Source organism: Pinus tabuliformis, chromosome 4_2 (assembly GCF_031772625.1).
Source record: "Pinus tabuliformis cultivar Carrire ecotype Pingquan chromosome 4_2, CPIR1, whole genome shotgun sequence".
NCBI lineage: Eukaryota > Viridiplantae > Streptophyta > Pinopsida > Pinales > Pinaceae > Pinus > Pinus tabuliformis.
In genome coordinates, this window is record NC_142304.1 from 201,873,932 (window position 1) to 201,889,992 (window position 16,061).

Below are 16,061 nucleotides of genomic sequence, written 5' to 3' on the forward strand. Positions count from 1 at the left end.
AGTTTCCACTAGATATTGAAGTTTTCTCTCCTTTGACCTTACCCCATTAATTTGTATATATTTTCTTGGTTTAGTATGGAAGTGATGCATAGATGCATGTGACCTTACACTTTAATATTCCCTATGTAATTTAGTTATACAACACACCAAATATTCCAAACACATCGAATCAAACAGATAAACTTGCAAAGGATGTTATGCGGGTTGTTTTTCTTTTATAGCCATTGTGTTATCCTACAACTACTTGTACTAAATATAGAATTATCACAAAAAAAAATAATAAATAAATTAAAAAAAATTCAAACAAAACATTTTTCTGAAAATTAAATCATTTCCCTTGTTTTTTTCAAATGGAAAAAAAACTAACACAATATCTCCATAGTATCAAAGCAATAATTCCCTTACATGGGAAAAGAGACACCTAATGCCCTATTGTTTCATCTTGTTTTCTAGGTATCTATGTGTTGCTCATTATATTTAAGATTTATTTTATCATGCCCTTTTCATTCTAATGACAAATTCGTATAAAAATATGTTGCAAAATCGAATCTTGAGTGCTAAGTGGGAAGAAAATATCCCAACGAAATAGTTGTGCCCTAAGATATAGGAGTAGGTATTGTAAAATGATGAAAATCAAGCAACAAAGTTAACACATTTTCTTTTCACCCATCAAATAGTTAAGTTTATGTGTAGACTACGTGTGCATTCAAATAAAAAAGTTTCATTTCATTACTATTTATAAACTGTCTTAGCTAAATGATGAAACACACAGCTGGGCGTTTCCAAATTACATTCAATCACTGGATTTAAAACCAATAACTGGGCACCACGTTTGCAGCTAAAAGCTACAGTTGTCGTCGATTTATTCTAGATCAAAGCTCACGATTTCCTTTAGGTGGCTTAACTAGTATACAGTGCCAAAAATAGATTTGTGTCACTCATTTAAACAATCAAGGATTGTCCTTAAATTAGGAAATGTTTGCTACCAATCGTAAGGTGGGAACAGAGGACTCGAATGAGACTTTAAAACTAATAGTTTACGAGTTATCTTTGTAGAGCTACACCCATTGCATCCATTTATTCTCACCATCAACACGGAAAAACTCTCGCATAAATGACGGGTTGCAAATGCACACCATGGCTTGTGTGCGTCATGTAAGATTTGCCTCTATCAAGAGATCATTTTTTAGTAATTCTCCCACAACAATGGAGCTCTGCTTCAATGAAATGGCTCTAGAATCTGGAATCCATGCCTCTCAAAACCTTCCAAAAAAGTAAGAGCCTCCTTCGTTCTCATGAACTCATTTTTAGTCATAGATTTTACTCAATTAATGCATTTTACTCAATTGATGCATCTTCCATCGTTCAAATCCATGAGGAAACTCCAGAAACCTTGAGCGAGGATGAAAACCCTTAATTATTTTGGACTTATTGATTGTTTTATGTGAGAGTGAGGCTAACACATCCATGTGCACGACTATTACTTCCCCAATACTCTAAGATTTTTGATGTGTAAAGAAATTCTTTTCTCCTTTTGGGTTTCAGTGCCATGATTCCTAAACACATGTCTCACGATGTGTCAATATGATGCCCTCCTCATGTACTTAGGTTGTTAATGATATGAAATTTACCGCCCTTTTCTTGATCTCATGCAACGTGTCCTAATTGCATATTCAATTATATATATCCACACATTCCTTTCCATATGGACCAATAATGTAAGCCCTACATTGATTATGTAACCTCATGACCTAAAATATCATTGGAAACAAAATATAACTTGGGCCACATTCAACCAAGCTATATCCTACATATTATGTATTCACTATGATGATATGACCATAGTGACACTTAAAGGGACAAAATAATTGTATTGAGTGTTATCACCAAAACAATGCTCATGCAAATGCTCCAGCCATTGATGGAAATCTCAAAAATAAATAAAATTAAATGGTTCATAAGGTTATTAATTATCTACCCAATTGAAGTTGATTATCTGTCATATATCATTTATTAATTAAATTTCACAAAGTCACTCTTTCAATTTTGCAATGATCCACGTGATTATTGCTTCAGTCGTTGTGCAAATTTGTAGAAAGTGACATTTCAAAATATATGCTTTCATTAAGTAGAAAAATGTATGATACAAGATAATACACATTCGATTTGTCTCTTGTAACCATTATTGGTTAATTTGTTTTATTTCAACTCTATTTTATATCACAAAAATTTTCAAAACTGAAAATGAAGAGACAAGCTTGTGAACAATTTTAGAAGACCAAGAGACAATGCATCATTTCATATTCCTGCAAATAATACAAACAACCAATAAGGCTTTCTTATAAAATATACATTCTTGAATGGAAAGAGAAATTTTGAAGTGAAGCAGTCTGTACGAGAAAGTTGATGAGTAGCAGTAGAAGAAGCACGGAGTTAAAAGGAGAATTAATAAAGATTTGCAATAGACTTGATAGAAGAATTGTATATCAGGTAACCAACACTTTTGACTTGATATTGTGATTGAGAGATTGTTGTCCCTTTCTATGTTGTAGAATGTTGAGGCAGGAGCCTCTTGTGGGTTTTAGCCTGCAGAAAATTTGTGGGAGTTAGAGCTTCCTTTGAGGTAGGATCCTCTTGTAGGTTGAATCCTACAAAAATCTAATGTAATAAGGAGTAGTATCTTTCTTTCACATCACTTTCAACTTAAAATTCATGGTTTTCTCCCTTCGGGGTTTCCACTTATACCTAGTGTCTTCATGTGTTGGTTCTTGAATGTTGTAGGAATGTTATTGAATTCTTGATAAGTATATATGCAAATTTATCTCTCTGGAACTTGCAAAAAGAGTCCAATAATAATGGAGCATATACATAAACTATTAGCTGCATAAAATAAAATTAATTTGAGAAAAAAGTAAAGTTTTAAATTACTGATTCAACCCCCCCCACTCTAAGTAATGAAGATGAAAGTGTAATAGTTCAAAAAATATTGAGGTCATTACCTTATAAATTAAATCCTAAGGTTTTGGCTATAGAAGAGACAACAAACTTTTATACTTTGATTAGGGATCAAATACTTTGCTCTTTGACAACATATGAGATGATAATTCCAAAAGGGAAGGTACTCACTAGGGAGGCAACTGTCAAGGAAGATAAGTCCATACTCGAATTACATAGCATGGAAAGATAGAATGGGTGAAAAGGGTCGAGGATGAATTGACTCTTACTTGTTATTGTATCTTCATATTGAACAGAACATATTTTGACATTACAGTAATTTTGTACTTTTATTATTTCAATTAATGAGAAACACGGATATTCTCTCTTAATCACGTTTTGAGCTTTATCAGCAGTAACTTCTGAAGGATTTGGGCCTGATCACTAGAAGATTCATTGCTCTTTTGTGTCATAACTATTTCCTTATTTTCTACAACTCTTTATTATTATTCTTTTACAGAATCAAGTTATTCCTTATATTTGCAATTGAAATAGATCTTTAACGTTGTTGCTTTAATATTGTTCTTTTAATGAGTTGAGTAGATTAAGATGAGTGTTACAATTGATTGATTCTCTTTCCGATTCATGCTAAAGATTGAAGTACTTACTTGTTGTTTATTACTATAGTATTTATTCCATTTACTAGATCAGAAAGTAGCCCATTAGATATGGTTTCTTTTAGTGCATATGCTTGAAATTCATTTCCTTAGCAAAACAATTATGATTGGATTTAGATTTATGGTTTGAGTTGTCTTTGACTGAACTTCGAGAATTAAGGATTTTTTAATAAATTCTTGCAACGACTTGATGAAGTATTAGACTCATTTAGTTACGTAACAACCTATGACCTCTATTGCACAAATAGTGACGACATCCTTGAAATAAACAGATGAATCCAAGATGTTGGAAATAATACTGAGAGGGGGGGTTAATCAGTATTATCAAATCAAACACTTTTTCATTTCCATACTCAGATTAATATACGCTACTTCAGTTAAGGGAACCTGTGTGTACATGCAACTATGTCTAATGCAACTAGCGTATATCCAGTAAACTTATGATTCCATTATATGTTGATCTTTAGTTAGTGCATCAGAAATTTATTAACCATATGAATAGTAAACAGGTGCAGTAAAACAGAACAGATCATCACACACAAGAAGCACACATGAACACCATGATCTAAGGTGGAAACCTAATGTGGGTGAAAATCACCTGCTGCAATTCGTTTCTATCTTCCTTTAATAAGAAACTTCTTTTTACAATATTTCTGTACTGGTGTAGCCTTATACCAGTACGCAAGCTTCTACCTACAGAAGGCTACAACCTTCTCTCGTTCTCCAGCTTCTCTTGGAAGGGAGATACAACCCCCTTAGCTCTTGTACTAGCCGATCCTTTTACTAGTACGTAGGCGCCGACCTACTGAATGCTCCAACCTTTACTTGTTTTCAACTACTACTGGAAAGGAGATACAACCCCCTTAGCTCTTGTACTAGCTGATGTACTAGTATGTAAGTGCCTACCTATAGAAGGCTACAACCTTGTCTTTCTTCCTCTAGGTACCACGTTTCATAAATTTTCAGACTGGATACTCATGGAACACAACATCATAATCTGAAGGCCACGTTTCATCCAATTTTCATACTGGACCCATCAATATCATTAAAGCACAAAATCAATCAACACTAGCATCATCAATCTCTGAATCACCCAATACTAAATCACTTAAACCCTGTCAACAAAATGCAGTCACCAGAACATAGAGCAGAACACAGAACTCTGCAACAATGTTCAGATCTAACTGTATCATCAAAAAGCATGCATCAGAGTGCATACACTACTTGGAAGAGTCAAACTTACGTGTATACGCAACTTCACCAAGGCGAACCAACATATATGTCATTAATTACTTACTTATAACTTCGCTACACTTCCTGACTTCAGAAATACCCAGATCATTACATATACAAGGATAATATGTGTGTTAGCAACCAGATCTAGTCCATCAGATCACATAAAGATAATTCATTATGATCCTGATCCATTGTTAGATCTCATCCATCAACACTGAAGCTAAACACAATCAACCAAACTGAATATGCAGAATACTGACACCAGTAAATAGTCATCAGAACTCATCAACAACCAGAACCACCTGTAACTTCAAACATCATAGTTCATAAGGTATATGCTACTTAGATGTATCTAACATGCGTATGTACACGCCTTTATCATAGTAAACCAGTGTATACATCTGTAAATATTCATTCATGATTTGCAGCTATTCCAAACTTGAGCTATACCCAGATCATAATATTTACAGAACATTACATGCATCAGTATACAGATCTAGAATAAGTGTGATCAAACCGTATAGATATGACTCATTCCAAGCCAATAGATCCCAATCTATCCTTAGATCTTGTTCTCCATCAATCGCTGAGATTCCTCCTTAGCTAAGATCAAGCAAAGCATTATGAACCCTTAACCTGCATACTAGATCTCATACTTCATCATATATTCAAGACATTCTCATTGTCTTTTCCTAATGATCTTCTCCTCCTTTTATAGTCTTAGGCCTTATTCAATACCATGGTCCAAACAATAGAGAATCAATACCATGGACCCAATACCTAGGTTCAACACATCAGACAAGATACCATGGTCCAAAACCATAGGTCCAAATAACAAGGACTAAATACCATGGACCAAAACCCAATGTATGTGCCTTCCCTTGCATGAAAGTGCATGTATACGTATACACACCTTTTGGTCAGCTAACCTGTGTGTATATGCGGCTTTATTAAGGGGAACCTACGTATATCTCTTTTTTCTTCATTCTGTGAGCCTAAACTGTGATCTGTCATCTTAGTAAGTTGCTATCAAGGACAACGCCTGTATCATAATGCCAAAAATCTCCCCCTTTGGACTTGATGGGAAAGCTAACTTTCCATACTAAGAATTTTCATTTTAATGAGTTTCCATTGTACATTACATCTAAACTTGATTCCTTTGAGTTGCCCTGCATCCCATGTATTTTGTCACATCTGATATATCTTCTGTAAATTCATCTAGTTATATATAAGTGAGTCGTTTTGCTACAAGAGGGTTGCCATCAAGTACAACACATGCACCATAATGCCAACAATCTCCCCCTTTGGACTTGATGGCAACAACCATACCAAGTCACTCTCCCCCTTTGACATCAAGGGCAAAGGGTAGACCAAGATATTCTCTTCCTTGATATACATTCTGTTGTCCATACTCCCCCTGAGTACCTGCTGAAATCTCTGATTGAGCTCCCCCTTTGTATATGCCAAGGTGTACCAATCTTTCTATGCTCCCTTTGAGTACATGCTAAAATCTCTGCTCTGCTGAAGTGTGTTGTTCATGCTCCCCTTGACTGTAAGCATGGTCTACAAAAATATGTTCTACAAGAAGAACATGACTCTATACATCATAAATGACCTTCCTATCACCAAAGACTCATACATACATCCATATCCCAACCAAGTGGGGATATACCAATATTGACCCATCCACCCAACCAAGTGGGGATACACCAGATACCAATTTTTTATACATGACTGAAATATTACATCATCCTTCCCATGGATAGTGGGGGTACAAATTACATCATATGACCAAAAGGGATTTATCAAATGAATACAACAGATAGAGACAAACTATTATAGAATGATATATATGACATTTATAATAGAGACCAAACATATAAATAAGACCATGATAGTCATCAACAAATATCATACATAGTGTATGATCTGCTCCATAAGTATCCGTCAACAGCATCTAGACCAGCAACCTATATATGTCCATTAGTGTAGATAGCATCATCTTGTGCCAAGATATGTTTGCATATATATATATATATATATATATATATATATATATATATATAGATATCAATTCATCCTCTTGATCTTGAGCATTATCATAACCTTCCATGAATCAATTCTGCATATGTCATACAAAATCATTCACATTATATCATATGTGAAAAACACCATAGTCATCACATCATGATCTTATATACTATCCATGTATCATCACTCGGGAACATCCCTCATCTACATCAATCAACATATGTAAGTATCAACCTATCATAATATAGGAAAGAATTCATCATCATCATATCTCCAACAATGCAACTTTGAGTAATCATCCATGTATCCAGCATACTGTATATAGCACTATGTATCTTGAGCTCAAGATCTTTTGTCAAGACTTCTTGATATCATCAACAACAACAATCCTCATTCATGTGAGCGCCAAGAACTATAGGAATCCTACATTATAACTGTATTATATGTCGACAACAACATATGAGTGACTCATCATCAAGTAATGAAGTTGTGTATTCAAGCTTTGTACTTCTCCTTATCCTTATGAAGATCACCATGTAAGCACCATATATGCATCATTAGAGAATCAACCACAAATCTTATCTGAACACCAACTATGTAACCCCAAGAATCATATGAGATCTTGTCATGGACAACTCATAACCATATCATAGCAAGATGTATCATTTAGCCATATAAGCATTATCACCAAGGACTACTAACCATAATGCCAATAATGCATTATTAAAAGCATATGCTCCCCCTGAACCTGTGCCATCTTGTTTACTGTCAGATCTGATCATGCATATATCAGCAAGAAGTATCAAGGCATCATCATCATCAAGTTAGGATCAAAACACTTCTAAACATATTACAAGTATCAAGACATTTCCACACATCATCAGGAGATTGTAACCATTATCAAACGGAGCAAATAATGGACTGAATCATATCAGACCTTTTTCCTAAGCCTATCCCAATTCTTTTCTCAAATTGACATATACGTGATTGTGTAGTGTCTAACTCATGTATATACGTGACTTATCTTTATGAAACTTGCGTATGAGATTGAGAACACTGAAGTTTTACACTTTTAGCTTCCTTTGAGTCTGTACATTGTGCTGTGCCACATCTTTCTGACTGTACTTCCTTCTTCTTCCATATATTCAAGTGTGATGATGTTTTCTCCTTTTGGTATGGTTCCCGTACTTTGTTCCTGCATTCATTTGCTATATGTCCAAGCTTATTACATGCATAAAATCTTACATGTTTCATATTCCTTCTGTAGCAATCAACAACTTTATGACCAAACATATTGCAAGAAAAACAATATCCCTTAAAGTACCTGGAATGAGATGATCTTCCTGTGTGATGGTCTTGAACCATTATACTTCTGCATCTGGCTGCAACATGTCCAAGATTATAACATTCAACATTATTCATCGGAGAAGTAAAATATTTTCTTTGAAGAATTTCTTTCCTTGGTTGTTGATGGGATTGACCTCTCATCTCCTTGTTGAGCATTTCAGATTGTACATTAGAGTTCCTTGTCTTATTTTGTGAGCTAGATTCACCTTCAACAGATTCATGAAAACCAAGACCAGTTTTGATAGCAGGAGACCTTTGACTACTAAGAATATCATCCAAGATCTTAGTACTATCTTGAAATTGTAAGAGCTTATCCTTTTCTTCTAAGTTATATTTTAGAATATTTACCTCAACCTAATGTTTCTCTTCTTTTTAACGATATTGCTTTTTCATGTTTTCTTTAGCTTTTCTTCCTTCTTCCAACTGATGTCTTAATTCAAGAAATTCGTTTTCTTGTTTTTCAAGAGCTTGGAGTAGTTTTTTATTCTGCTTATTTGATTCTTCAAGATCTTCTTTTAGTGAGAGGATCTTAGCTTCAAGACTTTCATAGTAACTGGATCTATCACTGAGTTTCTTGATTTTTGTGCTCCTTTCATTTACTTCATTTCTTAATGATGTTACTTCATCCTGCAACTTTTGACATTGGTCTTCCTTTTCCTTGAATAGCTTCCTTACCTTGTTTCCTTCTTCTAGTTGAGCTTTTAGATTGGTAACTTCTTCTTTGGAGACACATTCCCTTTTGTGCAATAGACCTTGTTGATCTCTAATTTTTTCTGTAAGCCTTTTAAAATTCTTCCTCTATTTGATATCTTTATTTCTCACCCATAAGAGCAAATTCATTTGTTTCGCTATCACTTTCATCATCTTCAAATGGATGGAGAAATGTATCAACAAAGGATAGAAAATTCATACCTAACAGTTCTTTTGCTTGTTCATCCTCATTCTGAAGTGATTCTGAATTTGAAGTGTTTCTTCCACATATTCCCCAATCGATTTTCCCACTGTCATAGTTCCTTTGAGATGTCTTCTTCTTCTTAGGTGTTTTCTTCTTAAGCTTCTTTCCCATTGTTCTATGGATCTCCTTTAAGCGATGAAGCTTCTACCAAAGGACCTGCTCTGATCCCAATTGTTGGAAATAATATTGAGAGGGGAGGCGGTGGGGGGTGAATCAGTATTATCAAATCAAACACTTTTTCATTTCCATACTCAGATTCATATATGCTACTTTAATTAAGGGAATCTGTGTACACGCAACTGTGTCTAATGCAACTAGCGTATATCCAGTAAACTTATGATTCCATTAAATCTTGATCTTTAGTTAGTGCATCAGAACTTTATTAACAATATGAATAGTAAATAGGTGAAATAAAATAAAATAGATCATCGCACACAAGAAGCACACATGAACACCATGATGTAAGGTGGAAACCCAATGTGGGTGAAAACCACCTGCTACAATTTGTTTCTATATTCCTTTAATAAGAAACTTATTTTTACAATATTTCTGTACTAGTGCAGCCTTATACCAGTATGCCAGCTTCTACCTACAGAAGGCTACAACCTTCTCTCATTCTCCAACTTCTCTTGGAAGGGAGCTACAACCCCCTTAGCTCTTGTAATAGCTGATCCTTTTACTAGTACGTAGGCACCGACCTACTGAATGCTCCAACCTTTACTCGTTTTCAGCTGCTACTAGAAAGGAGCTACAACCACCTTAGCTCTTGTACTAGCTAATCTACTAGTACGTAGGTGCCTACCTACAGAAGGCTACAACTTTCTCTTTCTTCCTACAGGTACCACGTTTCATAAATTTTTAGACTGGATACTCATGGAACACAACATCATAATCTGAAGGCCATGTTTCATCCAATTTTCATATTGGACCCATCAATATCATTGAAGCACAAAATTAATCAACACTAGCATCATGAATCTCTCAATCACCCAATACTGAATCACTGAAACCCTGTCAACAAACTACAGTCACCAGAACACAGAGCAGAACACAAAACTCTGCAAAAATGTTTAGATCTAACTATATCATCAAAAACCATGCATCAAAGTGCATACGCTACTTGGAAGAGTTGAACCTGCGTGTATACGCAACTTCACCAAGGCGAACCAGCGTATATGTCATTAATTACTTACTTATAACTTCGCTGCACTTCCTGACTCATTACATGTACAAGGATAATATGTGTGTTAGCAACCAGATCTAGTCCATCAGATCACTTAAAGATAAGTCATTATGTTCCTGATCCATTATTAGATCTCATCCATCAACATTGAAGCTAAACACAATCAACCAAACTAAATATGCAGAATACTGACACCAGTAAATAGTCATCAGAACTCATCAACAACCAGAACCACCTATAACTTCAAACATCATAGTTCATAAGGCATATGTTAGTTAGATGTATCTAACCTACGTATGTACGCGCTTTTATCATAGTCAACCAACGTATACATCTGTAAATATTCATTCATGATTTTCAGCTATTCCAAACTTGAGCCATACCCAGATCATAATATTTGTAGAACATTACATGCGTCAATATAAAGATCTAGAATAAGTGTGAGCAAACCGTATAGAGATGATTCATTCCAAGCCTTTAGATCCCAATCTATCCTTAGATCTTGTTCTCCATCAATCGCTGAGATTTCTCCTTAGCATAGATCAAGCAAAGCATTATGAAACCTTAACCTGCATACTAGATCTCATACTTCATCAAATATTCAAGACTTTCTCATTGCCTTTGCCTAATGATCTTCTCCTCCTTTTATAGTCTTAGGCCTTACTCAATACCATGGTCCAAAACCATAGAGAATCAATACCATGGACCCAATACCTGGGTTCAACATATCGGATGAGATACCATGGTCCAAAACCATAGGTCCAAATACCAAGTACTAAATACAATGGACCAAAACCCAATGTACACACCTTCCCTTGCATGAAAGTGCGTGTATACGTGTATGTACCTTTTGGTCGGCTAACCCGCGTGTATACGTGACTTTATCAAGGGGAACCTGCGTATATCTCTCTTTTTTTCATTTTATGAGCCTAAACTATGATCTGTCATCTTAGTATGTTGCCATCAAGGACAACACCTGTATCATAATGCCAACACCTGGTTGATAATGTAATGTAGGAATTAAGTTTGATTTAAATAGTCATCCTAGTGCACCAACATTTTAGTGTTGTTGCAAGGGAGGTTGTCAAAGATAATAGTTAATTTGTGTCTCTAAAGGGAATTCGGTATTGAAAAAGGTAGGTAAGAACCTACATACACAACAAGAAAAAATCTTGCTCCTAGTGCCTGCTCTCAGAAGATACACAGAGGTTGTATAGGAATGAATGACTAGGGGAAAAAAGATACCAATAGATATGAAAACATTACCAAAAACCACCAAAGCCTAAGGATCGATGACCCTTGGGAGACCAACTTTCATAGATGAAATAATTCGGAAAGTTGAATCTTAGGCATCAGTAGGACCCCAAACAGTATCTAGAAAGGGCTCTACTTCGATCCCTCAAGCAACAGAATCACCAACTGCAGCTTACACTGAGATCCATAGCAAGACTGAAGGGTTCGAGAAAAGTTTCCAAAGTCCAAATCACCAATACTTTGGTCCTTCACAAGAGGAAAAATCATGCAATTTAAGAGAAGGAGAGGGAGAAACCAGTGGAGCTGCTAAGGCAGAGCCACAACTATCTGAATTAGGATATTCTGTGATTCTAGATATGAGGAGTGCACCAAGGCCACTTTAGGTCATGAGTGCTCCACTCACTCAGGTAACACCCCTTGACTAGGAAATCCATGAAGGATATTGGCACATCTTCAACCAAGTGGTGAATCAACCACCTCAAGGTCAAAACTCAGTGTTGGAATATCCCAAAGACGACCTAGTAGCCAACGCCCCGATGAAAGCTATTCCCTTGCAAAATTTTCCAACCTTTCATGGGATGACCTCAGAGGATCTAGATGCTTTCTTATTTGAGTTTGACATCATGTGCAAAGGTTATGATTACACCACCGATCCTCAAAAAATGAAGTTGTTCCCCTCTACCTTAAAAGGAGCAGCTTTGTGATGGTTTATGGGTTTAGGTGGATGCACCATTAACTCTTGGGATGACATGAAAACTTCTTTTCTCACTAAATATCAGGACTACTGTAGGACTAGGGAATTAAAAGATGAAATATTTAAAATGTCTGCAAAGGATAATGAAACTCTAGAGGAATATGTCAAACAGTTTCAGTACAATTTTCAGAGATCCCCTCACTCCACATTACCAAAAGCAATCCTGAAAGCCATTTTAACAAAAGGGATGAAAGAAGAATGGGTAGAAACTTTAAATCTGATGGGGAAAGGTGACATTTCTCAAGAATACTATGACGAAATTGTTTGATTGTGTATCAGGTGTTCATGAGGTAGTACACGCACAAGGTTAGGAAGTCGAGACTCCATGACTAGAGGCATGACGAGAATAGATATCAGAAGCCTCCTGGAAGAATTTAAGACATATATATTATGTACACTGACTACGCAGTTAGATGTCTGACATGCCAGATAGATACAAGCTGAGGCAGAACAAACACTAGCCATATTCTGTCCATGATGCCGAAAGAAGCATAGTCAAAGGGAATGTCCTTTGGACATGATCCAGACATGCTCTATATGCACCAAGGACCATGCCACAAATTAGTACACATCAATTATGGGGTTAAAATTAGTATTCAAAGAAGCTGAAGAAGGAATAGAACCAACATACTCAATGGCATAATGTTGACAATGGCAAGCATGACCCTCAGGTATGCCGCAAGACCCATCCTTGATCTTTCCTACGCAATATCATCAAAAACAAAATCTTGGAACATCATGGCAAGTTCAACCAGCTTTCTCTTCCTGACAATCCCAACAGTACTCCATGTCATCCTAGTCAAACCAACCCTTCCTAGGAGCTAGCTAGCCAAATCTGCAATGCTCTGCCCCTAGTTCAACTAGTAATCCTTACCCTTCACAATAGGTTGCTTCCACCTCAAAAAACCCGAATTAGCCTCAAAACTGGCAGCGCCCTATGGGGATGATAAATTTACCCATGATAGCGTGTTCTCAATCTCGGCCCACATTGCCTAGTCCATTTCAGAACCCTCAGCCGTCAGTACACCCCCAACTGCCAGCTCAACCAAATCTGAATCCTAATAACATAGACCAGTCCAATATGTACAAATTCTTGAGAGTTCGGATAATGAGATAGAATCAATTGATTTGTATTTGTATGATTAGTTTTTATGTAATAATAACAACTACAAATTTGTAAACATGTGCTTTATCTTTACATTTTTGTGCTAAGTTTTCCTTAGTTGTTGGTGCTTACAAACAAGTAAATTTCCTTAAATTAAACAAGACATTCATGAGCAAAATAGCTTCAAAAATGAATAATGAACAAAAAACATGTACAGTGTAGCAAACCATAAAAAATACACATTAACACAATATTTGGATGAAGGAGTTCACCCCTCTTGGGATACATCTCCTTGGTCCAGCTTCCATGGCTTGGGCCTCTATATTGGCTCAATGTGAAAAAAATTATGTTTACAAAGCTCTATGGCTATTGATACTTACACCAATGTGTTCAGAAGGTCCATATTAGGTAAGAACACTTCTTTATGATCTCAATTTGGTCAAAAATTAATCAAGTTATGCTTCATTTAATTTTTCCTAGGAAACCTCCGCTAAATCTGGAGAGACTCTAGTTAAGTCTGCCAAAACTGACATTTTTCGCCTAATTTGGCACATCGCCAACTTGATCCGAATATTATGCATACTTAATTACTATTTAAATGGATTTAATTAGGCTAAAACAGGACTAGTGCTAAGTGCTTCTGTTGGCCCTTCGACGTATGGTTAAGGTCATATGGGGTGGGGGATGGCCCGCAGGGCTGGCTCCCACCACCCCGCTGTTAGAAAACATTTATGGAATAACAGAATATGCGTAGCCCTCCATACAAATGTACACTCGATGGTATGTTGGTAATACATGGAATTAGAAGTGGGAGGTCATGGGTTCAAACCAACCCTCCCCCCAATCACATTTTTTAATATATTATGTCAATACATCTGTACATTTCTTACATAAAATGTGCATTTCAAAATTTGTAATGTTTATACATGAAAATTTAATAATATATATATATATATATATAGATATATATATATATATATATATATATATATATATATATATATATATATATATATATATATATATATAGTTAAAAAAACTATATAATATAAACAATAACTATATATATAATATATAATAATATTTAAATAAAAAATGAAAATAAATTCGAATTCCAAGTTGGAGCCGACTAGGCAATTTCTCTTTCATACAACCACACTAGCAAATCCAGAGGTGACACTTATCACAGCCTCATTGGGTGAAAAATGAAGAAGGTTCCCCTTTCTGACTGGACTATCATGTCATCATTGTGTCCCATTCTACAATTTTTTTAGCTATTTAGGAAAATGAACAACAGGCCTTTTTGCCTTCATTTGGACTTCGTTTTTGACGAAATGAATTGTGTTGTGATTGTCTTGAAGAGACAGATTCAGCCATACAGTTTTCAAACCCATCTGAGAACTTTTAATTTTGAGCTAAATACTGAGCACCTGATCATTCCTCCCTGCTAGAAGCCTTTTGGACCCCAAAATATACTATTATCTAACATGTAGATGAGGGTATATCTCCCTCACCTGTCCAATCTCGATCCATTTTACCTATGATGAATTTGTTTCCTTGAGCTCCTCTCTAAGGAAATCAACATTCACTTGCCTTGAGGACCCTATTCTATATCTGTACTTGTCTTTTCCCTTTTTAGGCTGATCTTGTACTGTTTGTTGCACCATTTTTAGTCATTCATAGAAACTGATGGTTTTTTCCATGTCTCCATCAAAAGTAACATCCTTCTTACCAAGATGACATAACAAAATATAATGCAAATGGATAAAAAATTTCACTACTTGGTTTTCTTGGCTCAAGCCCGATTGTACATCTTGAAAGTATGAAATTTTCTGAACATAACTTTCATGTAAAACATAATGACACCTGAATACAATAACTACATAACCAATAGGCCTAAAAGGCATAACTATGAACTTTCTCTTCCTACCTCTTTTGTACCTTTGAACCAATGAAAGTGCATGGATCACTGCAATTTAATCTTTACACCATAAAAATCTTCTGAATGAAATAAGATGGTGAAGTTGCTTGCGTAAACCTAAAACTCAAATGAACCTTTCAAGTTTGAAAGAGCATAAAAAAGAATTGAACTTAGCTTTTGGTTTGAAGTAACAAATGCCTCTTGCTATTTGCCTCCCCACTAGAAGACTTTGCACACACATGACAATGCATGGCAAGGAGATTCGAAGAAGAAATGTCAGCAACAACTCTCCTCCAACATTGGGTTGCTCCCAACAAACCTCATATCAAAATGACGATCTTGGGCGTTGACCAATCAACAATGGCATCCAACCTGGAGAGGCTTACCCTCAACTTACCTCCTCCAATATCATGTCCCAAATGCATCAAAGAAGTGAAACCCAACTTGTACTTTGATATCTCCAAAACATCAAACAATTTTCCATCATATATGACATGTGCAGAGAAAAACTTTCTAAACATGTTAATGTCACCCAAGTGGAAAATTTCTTCAAGAAATGACTCGTTTTTGCCATAATTCAAATACATGTATGTAGTAGAAGTGCTAAAAATAACATACAACATTAAAATCCATACAAACCATTCTTGTTTGGTGTTATGTATAT